At 39.0% G+C, this 16989-nt stretch overlaps 1 protein-coding gene and 1 long non-coding RNA gene across 5 annotated transcripts in view; both read left to right on the plus strand.

Moving 5' to 3' along the window:
• TNKS (tankyrase) overlaps window positions 1-16989 on the plus strand; it is a 177922-nt gene that overhangs the window by 55683 nt on the left and 105250 nt on the right. The window lies entirely within an intron of this gene.
• LOC118622220 lies at window positions 13030-16801 on the plus strand. The gene is made up of 3 exons (XR_004957992.1): window positions 13030-13163; window positions 15509-15640; window positions 16766-16801. It is a non-coding gene; the product is annotated as an uncharacterized LOC118622220 (long non-coding RNA).

Below are 16989 nucleotides of genomic sequence, written 5' to 3' on the forward strand. Positions count from 1 at the left end.
AATGTTTATCCATCTCAGTTTTATTAGGGAAAAATTATTGTTATGTTCGGATGAATTCCTGATTTTAGAAAAGTTCCCTTTGGTACTAGGCAAGAAAGTTAAAACTCGTCATTACAATAATTAGTGTAAATACTCATTTTAAAGACATGTTGAAAATGTTAATCCCTTAACTAGTTATTAAGAAAATTTTATTAATGGTTTGATCTGTCTATAATTTTAGACATGAATAGAAAAATTTAAGGTTTTGTTATTCAAAGGTATTGAAATACTCTTTTTTGAAACTTTAAAAATATGAAAATGAGGGGAATAAAAACTAGTACCTTTTTTTAAAAAAACCATATTGGTTCTAGGTCACATTGATTTAAATTAGCACCTATTTAATTTGTTTAGTAGTTTTTATTGAATTGTTTTCTAGATAATACTTATAGTGAGCTAAACTTTCTTTTAGAAGTTAGCTTTATGTAAAATATAGAAATAATAATAATGACTGACAGCTCCTGAATGCTTCTGTGAGCCCAGTGCTGTTTTGAGGGTGTTGGATCCTCACTAGGAGATAGATATCACCAATGTACCATTTTTGCAGATGCAGATGTTACTCTTTCAAGTTCACACTGTCATTAAGAGAAATTATTGGGATTTAAACTCAAGCAATTTCGCTTCAGAATCAGTGATCTTATAGATACAGAATGAGATTTTTTTACCCACTCATTCATTTAGAGGGATGTAGTATAACAAATGTTTAAAAAATTGGACTGACCCGTAAACCCAGGGCTTAAATCCAATCTGTTAATGTTTCACCAGTTTCTTAGCTTAAAGATTCTTCCTTTCCCAAAGGGAGGGGCGGAATTTAACTGATTAATATTGCCTGCATGATTTATCATCATTTTATTATAATAAAATTAATTAATTGGGTAATAAATTGATTTATCCAACTTTATAAATTCTTCAATTAAGTCTTTACTCTCTAGTCAGTAGACTTGAATAACATTCATTTGAAACATTAATATAACAATATCTAGAAGCTATAAGGAGAGATGTAATATTCAAAATGTTTTAACTATTCATAGTTAGAGAGGTTGCTCAAAAAATGTAAGTCTTATATGAGTTACAGGCATAAATATATATACACACACACACACACACACACAAACACACACATATATGGAGTGGGAGGCAGTAGAAATGTTTTCAATTTAGATAACCCGGCATTCTAATATTTCAAGCTCTTCCTATCAACCTTTTTGTGTAATTAAAACCAGTAGGCTTATATAATCAAAACCAGCATGATCTTTCAACTCATCAAAAATGACATATTTGTGAAGCATAATAACTTATTAGTGTGTACCTTGAGAGCAGCTTCATTTTTCCCTATAAACTGTAGCAACCTTATAGTATATTCATTGCAATGTATTAGAGCTTCACTTACAACCAAATTGCTTTTTCAAATGGTTTTTCAAACATTTCTTATAATAATTACTGTTAACATTTGCTTTCTTAAAATAGCACATGACATTAGAGTTCAGTAGTGGTTTGATTTTATAAGGGTTAATAGCTCTATTCAAAATTTTTATTAAACTTTTGTTTTGCCATAGTTATATATTTACATGAAGTTGTAAGAAAATAATAGAGAGAGCCCTGGCTGGTTTGGCTCAGTAGTTAGAGCATTGGCCTGTGGACCAAAGAGTTGTGGGTTTGATTCTGGTCAAGGGCACAAACCTCGGTTGTGGTTCGGTCCCCAACCCTGGTCAGGGTTGTGCGGGAGGCAGTCAGTTGATGTGTGTGTGTCTCTCTCTCTCCCTCCCACTCTATCTGAAGATAAATGGAAAGATATACTCGGATGAAGATTTAAAAAAAAGAAGAAGAAAGAAATAATAGAGAGAAGGTCCCCTGTACCCTCTGTATTTTCTCTTAGTGGTAACATCTTGCAAAACTAGTATGGTATCAAAACCAGGATGTTGACATTTATACAGCCAAGATATAAAACATTTTTATCAAGACAAATATTGTTCTGTAGTTTTCTCTACTTGTCTATCCATTTTTTTGTTAGGGTAATGCTGGCTTCATAGAATGAGTTAGGAAGTGTCCCATCTTTTATTTTCTGGAAGAGATTATATTTTTCTTAAATATTTTGTCGAATTCACTGGTGAAACCATCTAGGCCTGGCACTTTCTTTTTTTGGAAGATTATTATTGATTCAATTTGTTTATAGATATAAAGTTAATTACATTATATACTTCTTGTGTGTTTTGGTAGTTTTTGTCTTTAAAGGAATTGGTCAGTTTCATCTCAGTTGTCCAATTTCTGTGTGTAGAGTTGTTTTCCTTTGTTAGACAGCTTTTGGTGTCTGCAGGATCTGTAGTGATATATCCACTAATAATGGGTAATTTGTATTTTCTCTTCCGTGTTGCCTAGAAGTTTGTCAATTTTACTGATTTTTTTCTAAAGAATGCTTTATTTCATAGTCTTTTTCTGTTTCAATTTTATTGATTTCTGTTTTATGTTTATTATTTTATTCTGCTTACTTTGGGCTTATTTCACTCTTTTTCTAGGTTTTTGAGGTGGTAGCTTAGAAAATATTTTGAGATTTTTTTTTCTTTTCTAATATCTGCATTTAGTGCTATGCATTTCCCTCTCAGTACTACTTTAACTGTATTCCACAAATTTTGATATGCTCTATTTTTATTTTCATTCAGTTCAATGTATTATTTTTGTTAATTCTCTGAGATTTCCTGTTTATGCTGTGGATTGTTTAGTAGAAGTATGTTGTTTAAATTCTAAGTGTCTAGAGATTTTTCTATTATCTTTCCAACATTGCTTTGTAATTTGATTCCATTGTGGTTAGACAACACTCTTAATGTTTTCAGTTATTTTCATTAAAATTGTTTTATGGCCCAGAATGGGGTTTATTTTGGTATATCTTTCATGGGCACATGAAAAGAATATGTTTTTGGCCTTGGCCGGTTTGGCTCAGCGGTTGGAGCGTCGGCCTGCGGTCCAGAGAGACCCAGGTTCGGTTCCCGCTAAGGGCACGTACCTCGGTTGCAGTTTGTCCCCGGCCCTGGTTGGTCGTGCGGGTGGCAGCCACTCAATGTGTCCCTTCACATTGATGTTTCTCTCTCTCTCTCTCTCTTCCTCTCTCTCCCTCCTGCTCTATCTGAACAAAAAATGGAAAAATGTCCTCGGGTGAGGATAAAAAAAAAAGAAAAGAAAAGAATATGTTTTTGGCTGTTGTTGGATGGAGTACTCTGTAAGTGTCTATTAGATCTTGATGGTTGCCCTGGCCGGTTTGGCTCAGCGGTTAGAGCATCGGCCTGCGGTCCGGAGATCTTGATGGTTGATGGTTTAGTTGAGTTTTTCTGTATCCTTGCTGACTTTCCTCACATAGCCTCCACTGATGTCATAGGATTGGAAGATAGCTGGTCTTTTCACCATTGGACTGTAGTGAAAGTCTGTTATAATCCACAGTCTGACATTGTGGTGAGGGACGGCTAATTTTACCTGGCAGAGATAAAAGTTCTAGCTCCCAGTGAGCTTGCAAATCAAGGCTCATCACTAGGCCATTGCTTCGTAGGTGGGGGTAGGGCCACATATGTTTTTTTGTTGTTGTTTTGGGATATTTGGGTAGTTGACTGGAATAGACTAGTTCTTTTCTGTCTTGCTAGACTGTCCTTTTCTTGCTCCTCTTGCTAAAGAGAGCAGGCTTTTTTTTTCTTCTTCTTTACCTATTGGCATTTCTGGGTTGCCAACTTCTTCAGCTCTTAAGGACTTGGGACTGCATCACCGTATTGTTCCTTTGGGTACCAAGACCCCTAACTGGTCTGCCTTCTTCAGTCCACCTTTGAGTGTCTTCTTATGTTTATTATATAATGTTTAGGTTTTTCAGGTGTGCTTAGTGGGAAGCATAGGGAAAAGTATAGCTATTCCATTTTTCTAGAAGTCTTGAAATTATTTTTAAACAGTCATTACTATATAGAATCAGTCATTATGCAAATGGTACTCTGCGGATGTAAGCATTCAGTGAAACTGCATGAATAGTAAGGATTTTTGTGGCATACCTATTTTCTAAATCTACCTACTGATCAGAATTCTAGATTGAAGCCACTATAAGTTATGAGAGGTAGTATTGGACTCTCAGTACTATTCACACAGCACTTCAGAGAACACAGTTGTTTCATACTTTACTTTTTTTTAACTGAGTAAAAAGCAAAATTATGATTTTAGTATTTGTAGTTGAAATAATTCTGTCTGCTGCTTTCACTGGGTGCGTAACTAGTAGAGAAGCCCATAGTTCCCTCTTTCATGATCTTTCTATGCTGTTCATTAATCCCATTTACTCTTTGGCTCAGACCTAGGATTGGAGTAGCCTTGTAGCTAGTATTTTCCTAGTTTGTCTAATTTATAAGACTTCTTTTTCTGAAACTTTAAAAAGTCACCGAACATTTAGCTTAGGATTTTAATTATTTAAAAAATGAGGTGCTGTTGAGTGTTAGAATAAAGGGAATAATAGGTAATTATTTAGCATCAAAGAGATTCCATTATTAAAGTAACTAATTTAGTGTTGGAGAATTTACTGGTGGAATTTTTACAGAATGCCGTCTTTTCCTGCTGTACCCCAGCTTTGTCAATGTCCCTGGCTTATTACACATTCATAAGGCTGAGGAAACTGGAGCAGAATATGATGCAAAAGATATGTTGACCTAAAACAAGGTCCTTTGAACAGATACCTGCCTTTATGCCTGGTATTTTCCACTTCATCCCTTCCAACAAGCTGTTTAAGCAGATATTAATGAGGAACAAGCTGGTAGGAAGAGGCTAACTAGATGTGCTTACCCATTTGCTTGGGGAGTAATTTATTGAAGCTCTGCTGACCCTAGGTGTCCCAGTGCTCTTCTCAACCTTTCTATGCCGCACAGGAGAGAAGAGATCACCAGCAGCAGGTTTATGCCTTTACTGCAAGACTGCAGCATAGGCTGTATAGCGCAGTTACAAGAATTTTGAAACAAGAAAGACTACGCGCATTCGAATCCCAGTTCTGCTGCTTTCTAGTTGTGTAAACTTGGGGAAGTTTACTTTGCCTCTCTAAACCTGTTTTCTAAATTTTCTCATTTAGAGAGTGGAGGTGATAATACCCACTTCTAGGGTTGTATACAGAATAAATTTGTTAAATCTGTGTTGGTTAATATATCCCAGAATTTTCCACTTCCAGTCTTTCTCAAATAAACTAACAAACTTACTTTTTAGTTAGTTGGGTGCTTTAAAAAAAGAATCCTCATCACATTAACGAGAAAAAAAGAAATGAAGCACCTTTTGTGTATAAAATCATACCAAATAACATTTCGTAGAACAGTACAATATCTGGCCCATACTAGAACCTCAATCATGAGAGTTTTGTTATTGAAGAAAAATTACAGATAAAAAGCTGTACTGATAATACAAAATCATAATCCCATATGGATGACATAAACTATCAAGATGGAGATTCTAAAACTTTTCTATTCAGTTGATATTTATGGATAACCTAATGTTCTAGATAAACCCTCAGAACTTCTTAAATATTTCATAATTTTGCCCAGAAAATCTTTATCGTAAAATCTCCTTACTGTATTGTTTTTCTCCTTGATAAAACAGTGTATATACATCCTCATGCTATTCCACGACCCACCTTTCCCATACCAGCCATGAAATTGTCATAGTCAAACGCCATTTTAGGATGTTTGGGGTAGACAGAAGATGAAGAACCATCCAAGACTGAGAAAACTTCTACTTCAGTGTGACATCATTTTTATAGGTATAGTTTCACTTATTTGCTTAGAGGTCATAAAATGTACTGATGAGAAACAAACCATTGGTAATTATTTTATATAATTAGGTTGTTATCTGGTATAGTGGAGGAAAATTTACTGAAAACTAACCTAATTTGGTGTTATCATTTGAATAAATAACCTGGTCTCTCCCTTTTTGGTAGAGTTAATTTATATCGCGTTCAAAAGATAAACCTTATGTTGTACTTTGAAATATCTCTCATTCCAATCTGTAGAATTTTAAGTTTTATATCTAATCTCATTCTTGTTTTTTTCTTTTTCTTTCTGATTTTTATCTTACTCCTCCAGTTAAAAAGAAAAAGATGTAAATTTTAAATTACTTTAAAAAATTATGCTATAACAAAATATAACATGCTTTGGTTGATTTTTTTTTTTTTTTTCAAGAAAAAGGTAACGAGTTTTTTAAGAATTGTCAACATGAATCCAGGATAGAAGTGGCAGTGATGCATGGTACAGTGGTTGACTCGTTTATTTAAAAATGGAGGAGCCCTGGCCGGTTTGGCTCAGCGGTTGGAGCATCGGCCTGCGGACCAGAGAGTCCCAGGTTTGGTTCCTGCTAGGGGCGCGTACCAAAAAAAGAGAGAGAGAGATCAGCAGTGGCTTGTGTGTTCAAAGTAATCAAATTCTACATTAAAATCTTGAAAATAGGTTGGGGTAGATCTTTAGTAATAATTTTATGTTGTTATTGTTTATAGACCCAGAGAATTTAATGATATTAATAGCTGAAACTTATAATTAGACCTTCATAAGTAGAAAGATGGTAGATTTCATGTATTAAAATACAATTAAGTTTTTATAGATTATACTGTTTAATGCAAATTCAACTGCTATTTTTCCTCGAAATTGTATTCTCAACCATTGGATAATGAATGCATTTGAACTATTCAATTGTATGATTCATATGTTGTTGCTAATGTCAGTCTTTCCCCAACATTTATTATTTTTTTTGAAATATTTCCAACTCACAGAAAAGCTAAAAAATAGTAAAATAAGAACTTACATATTCTCCCCATATATTCATCAATTGTTAGCATTTTCCAGGTTTGTTTTATATCTTTATACACAATTTTTCCCCCCTTCTCTGAACATTTGAGAATTACAGACTTTGTAGTGCTCATACCTAAATACTTCACTATGTATCTCTAAGAACCAGAATACACGGGTCTAGATAGACAACTTATCTTTTTACTGTTTTATAAAAATATTTCTTGGCCTATGACCTTTTCCATCAATACCAGGTAACTCCATTTTGTTAAACAGCTCTTGAGCCACTTGAACTCTTCACAAGCAGTTAAAGATTGGTGTTTCAGTTCACTTCTAATTGTCAACCCTTTTGTACAGATGCTGTTAGTGTCCACTGAGACATTGCTTTTGTTTTCTTTTACATCTTTTACTTTTGGTTTAATGATGTTACTGCTATCTGTGCTTGTGATGTTCTTTACAGAGATACTTGGATATAGGCAGTAATTATGTAACATGGTGCAATGCCACTTACATTAGGTACTTACAAATGCGTGGTAAAACATTTACAAATCAAATTAAGACTTAAAAAATTTTTTTTTTCTTTATTGATCTTAGAGAGAGAGGAGAGGAAGGAAGAGGGAGAGAGATAGAAACATCAATGAGAGAGAACATCGATTGGCCACCTCCTGCACACCCCCCACTGGGAATCAGGCCCACAACCTGGGCATGTGCCCTGACCAGGAATCGAACCAACGACCTCTTGGTGCATGGGTCGAGGTCAACCACTGAGTCACACTGGCCAGGCAAATTAAGACTTTTTAATCTCCCGTCAAAAAGTGTATTAATGACCTTCTCAAAAGAGTTTAATGCACTGGTGATCCAGGCTGGATTTCTAATTTCAACATTAAAATATATAAATAAAAAATTATCCATTATTTATAATTGCAGAATATGAGAACTTTCCTAAATGCCCACATATAAGAGAGTAGCTGAATAATCTGTGGTGCATAAACATAATAGACTGTTTCTTGTTTATAAAATAATGAAGTTCTCTACGAACTGAGTGTGTAACTTCCTAAGAAATACTGTTTGGTGAAACAAAGTATGAAAGAGTATTTATAATATGGCACCCTTTTGTAAGAAACAAGAACTGATAGCTAGCCCCCAAGAAGGGGTCCAGGCACCCTGCCTATTTCTATTCGCATTTTTGTGTAGTCCACTCCCACGTTGTGTCAGGGTTATTCTTTTTTTATCCTCACCTGAGGATATTTTTCCATGTATCTTCAAATAGAGTGGGAGGGAGCGGGGGGAGAGAGAGAGAGAAACATCAGTATGCTTCACATCGACCGGCTGCCTCTCTCATGACCCTGACCAGGGCTGGGGACCAACCGCAACTTAGGTACGTGCCTTGACCAGAATCGAACCCGCGACTCATTGGTCTGCGGGCCAACCCTCTAACTGCTGAGCCATACCGGCCAGGGCTGTATCAGGGTTATTCTTTGTGACCAATAGCATATGAAACAGCTAATGTTATGTTACTTCCAAGATGGTAGTAAAAGACCGGGGCTTTCATCCTGGACTTTGTCTTTTTCATTTTCTTTGATCACTTGTGCCGGATGGAGCAAGCTGCCATGCTGTGAGCTACACTAGAGAGAAGCCATGTTGGGAGATCCTAAATTCTCTGGCTAACAGCCAGTGGGAAACTGAAGCCTAAGAGAGTACTTGGAAGCAGATTCTCTAGTCTCATTTAAACCTTAAGAAATGGTAGCTCCAGCCTATAGCTGGGCTGCATCTTTTTTAGAGATGTTAAATCAGAATCTTCTAGCTAACCACTACCAGATTCTTGACCCTCAGAAACTAGAGGAGGTAATATTTGTTCTTTTAAGCTGTTCAGTCGAGGTAATTTTTTAGGCAGAAACAGATTATTAATACACATGGGAAATGTTTTTTAAAAGAAGACTCATTTAACCCTCCCACCCCCAATTAAACACAAGAAGGATAAACCATAAAACACTGAAATTGGTTACAGTACCTACAAAGGCTTGAAGGCTCCAGTGGCAGAGGGGGAGGTAAGACATTTTCTAGAGTGTACCTTTTGGTTATAATTTAAACTTCTAGAATATGTTAATGTCTAACGTATTAAATAAAATTAAATCAAGGATGGGGGAAAACCTCCAAAATTTGAATGCAGACAGAGACAAAAAACTATCTGCATTTAGAATAAATAAACCTTCCACGAAGACTGAAGGCTTCGTTTCCCCAGCTGGAGCTGAAACACGGAAGACGTTTATCCAGAGCGAAGCAGACTGGTGCAGACCAGCTCTGAGCCGGGCGGGGCGGACCAGAGCTGCCTAGCTGAGTGAAATACTCAGCTGTAAAGAAGGACATCTTATCCTTTGCGACAGCATGGAGGGCCCTGGAGAGGATTATGCTGAGTGAAATAAGCCAGTCAGAGAAAGACAAGTATCATATGATTTCACTTATTTGTGGAATCTAATGAACAAAATAAACTAACACACAAAATAGGAACAGGCTCATAAAGAACAGACTGACAGCTGTTAGAGGGGAGGGGAGAGGGGCTGGCTGGATGAAAAGGTGAAGGGGTTAAGCAAACAATAAAATAAAATAAAACAAACAAAAACAACCACCTGGTAGACAGACAACAGTATGGTGATTACCAGAGGGAAAGGCTGGTGGTGGGGTGGGGTGGTGTGGTAGGAGAAGATAAGGTGATAGAAGAAGACTTGGGTTGGGGTGGTGAACACACAATCCAGTATACAGATGATGTATTATAGAATTGTACCCCTGAACCTAGGTAATCTTATTCACCAATGTCACCACAATAAACTCATTTTAAAAGCAGAGGCGCCTGGGCCCCGGCAGCCTCACGGCCATGCCGTTTTCGCAGCCGGCCCGTGGCGCTCTGCACCGTTCCCAGCAGCGCTGTGTGCACAGCATGCCTTCCACCGCCAAGCTCTGGGCGCTAACTTCCTTCTTCACTGCACCTGCTGTGTACACAGCATGCCTTCCACCGCCAAGCTCTGGGCGCTAACTTCCTTCTTCACTGCACCTGCTGTGTGCACAGCATGCCTTCCACCGCCAAGCTCTGGGCGCTAACTTCCTTCTTCACCGCACCCACGTTGGGGGTTCCTGTTGGTGTTTGAATTGACGCCAGTGACCTTCGGTTGACATTCCATGGTGCCCAAGTGGCACTCTGAAGCCACTACCCGATCTACTGGAACCAACTCGTCTGACGCCTGAACAGCCGTTCTCGAGTTCTTTTCCTGGCAGCACCTGAGAATCTCAGGATCTGCTCAAAGGTTAAATGTCTCTTTCAAGGTCAGACAGCCTGTGAATGGGAAAGCCTAGGGTGAAGCTCACATTATCTAGCGCCCCTGTCTGTACTTCCTCTGGAAAGGCCCCTTTCAGCCTCATACAAGCCCTCACAATTTGTAGGTGCAAAGGCAAGAGGAAGCTATTGGAATGACAGTTGTTTAGAAGACTTCAGTCTTCGGTAGAGGTACAGTGAGAGGGTGAGTCTAGAATGTGAGACTTCCAAGGGCACAATTAATGGCTGTCTTCCCTGAAGGGGATTCTGAGTGTGTGATTCAGAATTGTGGTAAGTAGGGTATAATTATAACAGGTAGTGATGGCCTCTCCATCTCATGCAGCTGGGGAGCTTCTGATGGCATGAACATCTGTGCCAGGGATCCCACTGGAGCATTAAGAACCTGCATCCCAGCAAGACCCACTACCATGTTTGTTTTGGGTGGCATTACCAGCTAGAAGAATAGGCCATGATTGAAACTTCTTAGGATGTGGGAAGTCGTGATAAATTCAGTAGTATGGTCAACACCAAAATGCACCCAAACAAATGTACCTCTCTATACATACTAATAACCAAGACAGATTTACCCCTTTAAACACACAGTTGTGCCAGACAAACAACATTTTGAAAACGAGTACTGTAGACAAATAGACCATTCCAAGCCCACTGAAATCTCTGGACACAATTTATTATAGACATGTAGTATGTAACACTTCGGCATTTTCACTTGTCACACACTGACAAGCTCAACACATTGGCAATTTGATTTACAAGGATAGCTCCAAACACACGAAACTCTTTGGGCATCTTGATTTTCTGTTTTGCATTTATCTTCAGATAGAGGAGGACGGAGAAAGGGAGGAAGAAAGAGAAAGAAACATCGATGTGAGAGGGACATATCGAGTGGTTGCCACCCACACGACCCCAACTGGGGCCAGGGACAAATTGCAACCAAGGTACGTGCCCTTAGCGGGAACCGAACCCAGGACTCTAGTCCACGGGCCTACACTCTAACCACTGAGCCAAACCGGCCAGGGCGGCATCTTGATTTTCTTATTCGGATAACTAGCATATACTAGGAATCACATGCCCACTTCATCTTAGACAGGGAGAAGGGAGCCAGACTGGAATTTCTTTGAGGCCGTATCAGACCAATTTATAAATTCTTTATTTTTTTAAAAGGATATAGCAGGCATTTATCTATTTCAAGAAATGAAAGAATTGACCCACTTCAGAAAAGTTAAGTTTCCCCATCTTAAAACAGGTAGGTATATTATAACATTGGAGATTCATTCTAGTTGATACTCACAAGTTCCATGAATGGCTAGAGTGTTCCCTCCTAGACTCTGGAGAGTCAAATAATGAGGGGAAGGGGACAAGGGGATGGATCTCTGGATTATGCTCCCCCAAACTAACTCTAGATCAGCTCTTCCTCGGTTTTTGAGGTGATCTAGACCCGCTTTGGGTGATGTGGAGGCTGTATTCCCGGGGAGAGGAGCCATGTCCTTGGCCCTCTGGGTTGCTCTGGTCCTTCTTTTGATCTCTCTGAGTGGTTCCATGGGATGTTAGGGTTGACCTGTCCTTCCCCTTCCGACCAGAATGAGAGAGGGTGTTTTGGTGGGAGTTTTCTCCTGTTCCCTTTCTTTTCCTAGAGGCTTCAGCCTGGCCTTGGGAGACTCTCTGGCCTCCATTCTCTTCACTCATATTGTCTTTACTCTGCCAGGTTGAAACAGGGGCCAGCTCCTGGACCTTCCAAGGCCTCTGTAACAGGTCTTCTGGTTGTCTCCCTTCCTACAACCACACCCACACTGACCTTGATGTTACTGCCCTGTGGTCAGGCTCTGCTGGTGCTAAGGTTAGAAAAGACACTGTGTTCCTAAGCACAGAGTATTTGCATGAAGCATGTTGTTGGATTCCTTCCCTACCAGCATAAGCAAGAGTGGTGGCCCCAGGTACCTCAGCAACTACGGGAAGGCTTCTAACATTGACCGGGTCTTGGTCACCTTCTCCATGGCATGTGGCGAGAGGAGAAACGTGGAGGTAGAGAAGTAAGACTGTAAAGGGCTGTCACCTGTCTTAAGAGCTCATCATTAGAAGACTCTTTGAAGTCAGCAAGTGCAGTCTCCCAGTGGATGTACAAATCTCCCTACCATACCCCACAAGGGTCACTGTGGCTTTGCTGGGACGGTCCAGTGCCGAGGAGAGCACCAGTGCTATTCACCAGTGAGCATCCTCACACTTTTACTTTTTACACTTGTCTTAGGATTTCCACAAAACAGATGCCTGAGGGGAGACTGCTGCTCAAAAAGCTATGTCCATCTTACGTTCTGAGAGCTACTAACAAATTGTGCACCTTTGTGCAAAGCGTGCTACAGTGCCACAGGTTTATGCAAAAATCAGTTCATGGCTCAGATAAACGAAGGGTTTTTTTTCAGTTGAAAATGTCCTCCAGCAGATCAGACTGCCTGAGTCCACAGCAATATGTGAGTCTTCCAGAACAAACAGGACCGTCAGGTTGCTGTTGACAGCATTACAACATCGGTGTGGGTCAGAGGATGTTCAGAAGCACTCGGGACCTCCCCAGTGTGGCAAGGCCTCCACATAGTGGCTCATCGGGCCCGAGCCCTTCTACATGACTGTTCCCTCAGCAGCCCAGGAGAGCAGCCTGAGAGTGCAGAGTCGTACTGCTGCTGGGCTCCTCTGTCCTCTGCCTCCAACACAGGTGTGTCTATCATGTCATAAGCTGGTACGGCCTGGGTACCACTGTCAGCCTCCCTGGGGATCCCAGGGAAAACCAGGTCTTCCCAGCATGCAAACATCTTTCGCGTCTGAGGGCGGGCATAATTGTGGGTAAAAAGAGTGGCCAGTAGCAAGCTTCAAGTGGAGCTGTTTTTTCTCATGACAGTAGACGGACAACTTTACACACTTCAAAGGAAACAGCCTGGTCAGCTCCAGGCTCTTCGCTGACTTGAGTACCCTTACCTGGGTGTGGTCCTGTTTGGCACCGACTACACCGCTGGCAGCAAATAGTGTCAGCAGCATGACGTCAGGTATTGTGAGGTCAGGGCTGGTGTATGCAATGCCCACAGTGATCATTTGCACACAGTTGAGCACATCGATCTCTTCTCTTTTGCTGATCTGGGTGAAGTTGCTCTCAGACATGGGAATGTGTTTGAACATGGCGAGTGTCCCCTTGCACAGCTGCCACTGAAGCTTCCCCTGGAGCCGTGGAACACGTGCAGCACGTAGCTGCTTTGGGCACTGCCCTGTCATAGCGTCGGCTGCTACTCCTATCTGCCTGTCGCTAAGACCAGTGCCTGTCCTCTCCCGCACCTCCTCAGTCTGAACCACAGCTTCTCAAAGCTGCCTTTCAGCTTTTGCTGTCACACTGTGACCTGCAGTCAGCTGCCACACAGCAGTGTGTCCTCATCCCCACAGCTGCCCCCGCAGGAAGGGACAGCATCCTCCTGCAAGCTGCCCCCTCACAAGGGGGCAGAGGGTACCAAATTCTTACATGTTTTGCTATGTGAAACACAAGTATGCTTCTTCAAGGCCATTGGTTTTCATGTAGATGCCACAGGCAATAAATGTAAATGATTAGCAGTCCTAGGAAAGCTGTCTTTATTAATCTATAAATGTGATCCCAATAGGTGACAAATACGTATGGCTTTATAAGAATTGAATGTATTTTTGAGCTTTTGCTTAACATTTTCTTTTATAGTTAATTATCATAGCATTTCTGTGAAACATTAACTTCAGTCACCAAGTTTGAATTTAAGAATGCACATAGAGGTTTAAACAGGGAAAGCTGTCCTAAGAATCTCTTCATTCTTCTCAAGTGTGCATTTACTTGTAGATGTCTAGAAACTGCTTCTCAACATTTCTGTCATTGGGTTTCTTCGTTTATTTCTGGAAATTTGCTATAATAACTGAACAAATAACTGCATTAAGAGTTTATTAAACGGGAATTAATATATTATGTGAGGTAAATCTTTTATTTTCCAGTAAAAGGTTTTTCTCTCAGTGAGGGCAAAAGAGAAAAAGGAAGAATGAATAACCACCCTGAAGGAAGTAAAGAACTAATCCAAGTGACTTTTGAATGCAATACTTTAACTTTATAGCCTAAGTCTAGAAGGGGAAAAACGGGCAATTTTACACAAACTTGAAATTCTTTCTGTCAAGCTGCTTTGCAGTGATATGGTGCAGTAATTCAAAACTATTTGATGTATATTGTGAAACTGAGTAAATGTTTTGGGAGCCAAGGCTCTTTCTGTGGAATAAGAAATACACAGATGTGGAATGGAGGAAAACCGTGTGGATTTGGGCTGAAGTTGTGGGTATCAGAATCTTGGGGAGAAATTTCCCAGGTCTGCTGCAGAAGAGCCTGGAAGCATGTGTCGCCCCAGTAGCAATGGAGCACACCCTGTTTCCAGATCTTGGTTTCTGTATGTTGTTCCTGTGCAGGCAAAAGGGTTCTTTGAAAGAAAGAAAAAAAATGACGGATTTCGTAGCTAGGACAGGGAAGGTAGAAAGTAAGGAAGAGATCAGTAAAATAATGGAGATATTTTCAAAAGAACACAGGACCCAGCTTGGAGGGGATCCCACTGACCAAATCTGGGACAGTTTTATCAGCAAAATCAATAATGACAGTAATGTTGAGTAAACCCATTAGATAAAATAGGAATAGATGTGTTCCTACAGTGGTGATGAATGGGAGGGAGGGAGGACTTCTTTCTTCTGTAGAATGCCCACTGATGAATGTGGAAGGACTGTTGGAGCTGGGAAATCACCGTCATATTAAAAGACTGCTTAAGACAAGAATTAGTGAATGCTCCATCTCAAGGACCGCATTTGATGAGGAGCAATATATTTGCATGGTTCTCAGCATGTTTCTCCATAGATTGATCATTACTTGGGAAAAGCAGTAACTATATTGTGGTGAGATCTGCAATACGTTTATTGGGAAGGCAAAATTAACATCACCAGTGAGACTCAAATGAATCCTCTGCTGGCAGAGGTACTTCCTGAGAAGGACACAGCATCTCCTATATTGTATTCTAGCCAGGAATGTGTGACTAAATCTCAAGAGGAAACATGAGACAAGTGTTTAAGCACATTCAGCACAATAATTGGCCTGTATTTTTTGGAAAATATTAATATCTTGAAAAAAATGGCTTAGGAATTATTCCAAATTAAAGGAAATTAAAGAGATAAGACAACTAAATGCAAATAAGTGATCTTAGACTGGAGAGGGGAAATGCTATAAAAATAGTATTAGAACATAACAAAATTGAAATATTTACTCTGTATTAGATAAAAGTACCAATGTTAAAGTTCCTGAATTTAATTACTGTACATTTCTTATGCTTACATAACAAAATATCCTTGTTTTTAGGGAATAGACACTGAAGTAATAACAGGCAAAGAGAAGCAATGTATTGTAACTTTCTGAAATGATTCAGAATAGTTATTACTTATAAATACTTATAGACAAAGGATTTAAGGCACATGAACAAAATAAAAATTGGTGAGTTTGGGCAAGATGTGTGCAGGAGACTCCTGTACTGATTTTGTAAATTTTCTGTTTGAAATCATTTCAAATAAAAATATTTTTAGAGTTGCTACTGTAGGCAAAAAATAAAATGACAGTTTGGTCAAATTATTGTTTCTGCTTTTTAACCTCAGATAGTCTCTTTTTTAAAATTCGTTTTTAGGAAAACTCAATCTTTTTTTTTTTTTTTTTTAACATTTTACTTCTGACTGCATTGGTGTTCTTTTCTGTTTATTATTGCCTCAAATTAAACGCTTGTTTCTTTTCTATAAATGAAGGTCAGTGTTTCCTTGCCTTTCTTTAGATCAGAACACCATCTTATGGGCATTGTTATAATTGTTAACTTCCCTTGTTTTCTTTGTTTTTCTCTTGGGCATTACATTTGTTGATTGTTTGGAAACAAATGATATCTTTACCCTTTTTGTTATTTTTCTTTCCTCAAGAACACAAAAAAGCATAATTTTTTGTTTGGGTAAGCATATATTTACTTCATTTTTTGAGGATACGTAACTTTCATGGGCATTAGATTTGTACTAACTAGTTCCTGGGAAGCTTTTAAACCAGATTAGCTCTGTGCATCTGACTGTGATAGGGAGGGGAGCAGTATTTTGTCAAGGAAAAGATGAAGCTTACATAGAGTGTCAGTCATTTAGAGGATCTTAACATTGTACATTTGATCATCACCCTCAGACAGTTTTAAAATTGCTGGACTGTTTAGATGTGGACATTGAAAGCCGTCTGAATTGACAGCCTGACTGGGCACGGAGAAGAAGACAGCAAATCATTTGCTCAAGTCTTTTGGAATGAAAATGGAATGTCTAATTATCTAAAATGACCAAATATTTTCTTATGTGTGAAAATTTTTTTTTTTTTTTTTTAGTTTTTAGGAGATTAATTAGACAGGAAGCCAGTGCTAAGTAAGGAATGCGTTATAAATAGGCTGCCCACTGATTTGTTGATTATCAGAACTTTATTTTCTCCAGTTTGTACCATATTTTTATTTCTTTCTGAAAAGGAGTAACATTATCAGTTTTTATTTATGTTCTTTCCCTCCGGTTTTTTTCTTTGTGGGGAAAAATTCATTGTTCTTTATAATTCTAGTTGTATGTATTGGACCTCAGTGTTTGGAAATAGGCCCCAGGTGAGTGAAAAAGAATCTTTTTTTCTCTGTTGATGTTCTAAGCTTTTCATATGTTGTTTTTCTATTATTCTATTACCCTCCATTGCACTGAAAGTGAATGATAGATTGCTTATGACAGGACATAAAAATGACTCCTGTTTTTAAGAAGTTATTAGAATGCCAGTGGCAATAACACACAGACATG

This window comes from Molossus molossus, unplaced genomic scaffold (genome assembly GCF_014108415.1).
Source record: "Molossus molossus isolate mMolMol1 unplaced genomic scaffold, mMolMol1.p scaffold_m16_p_9, whole genome shotgun sequence".
NCBI classification, from domain to species: Eukaryota; Metazoa; Chordata; class Mammalia; order Chiroptera; family Molossidae; genus Molossus; species Molossus molossus.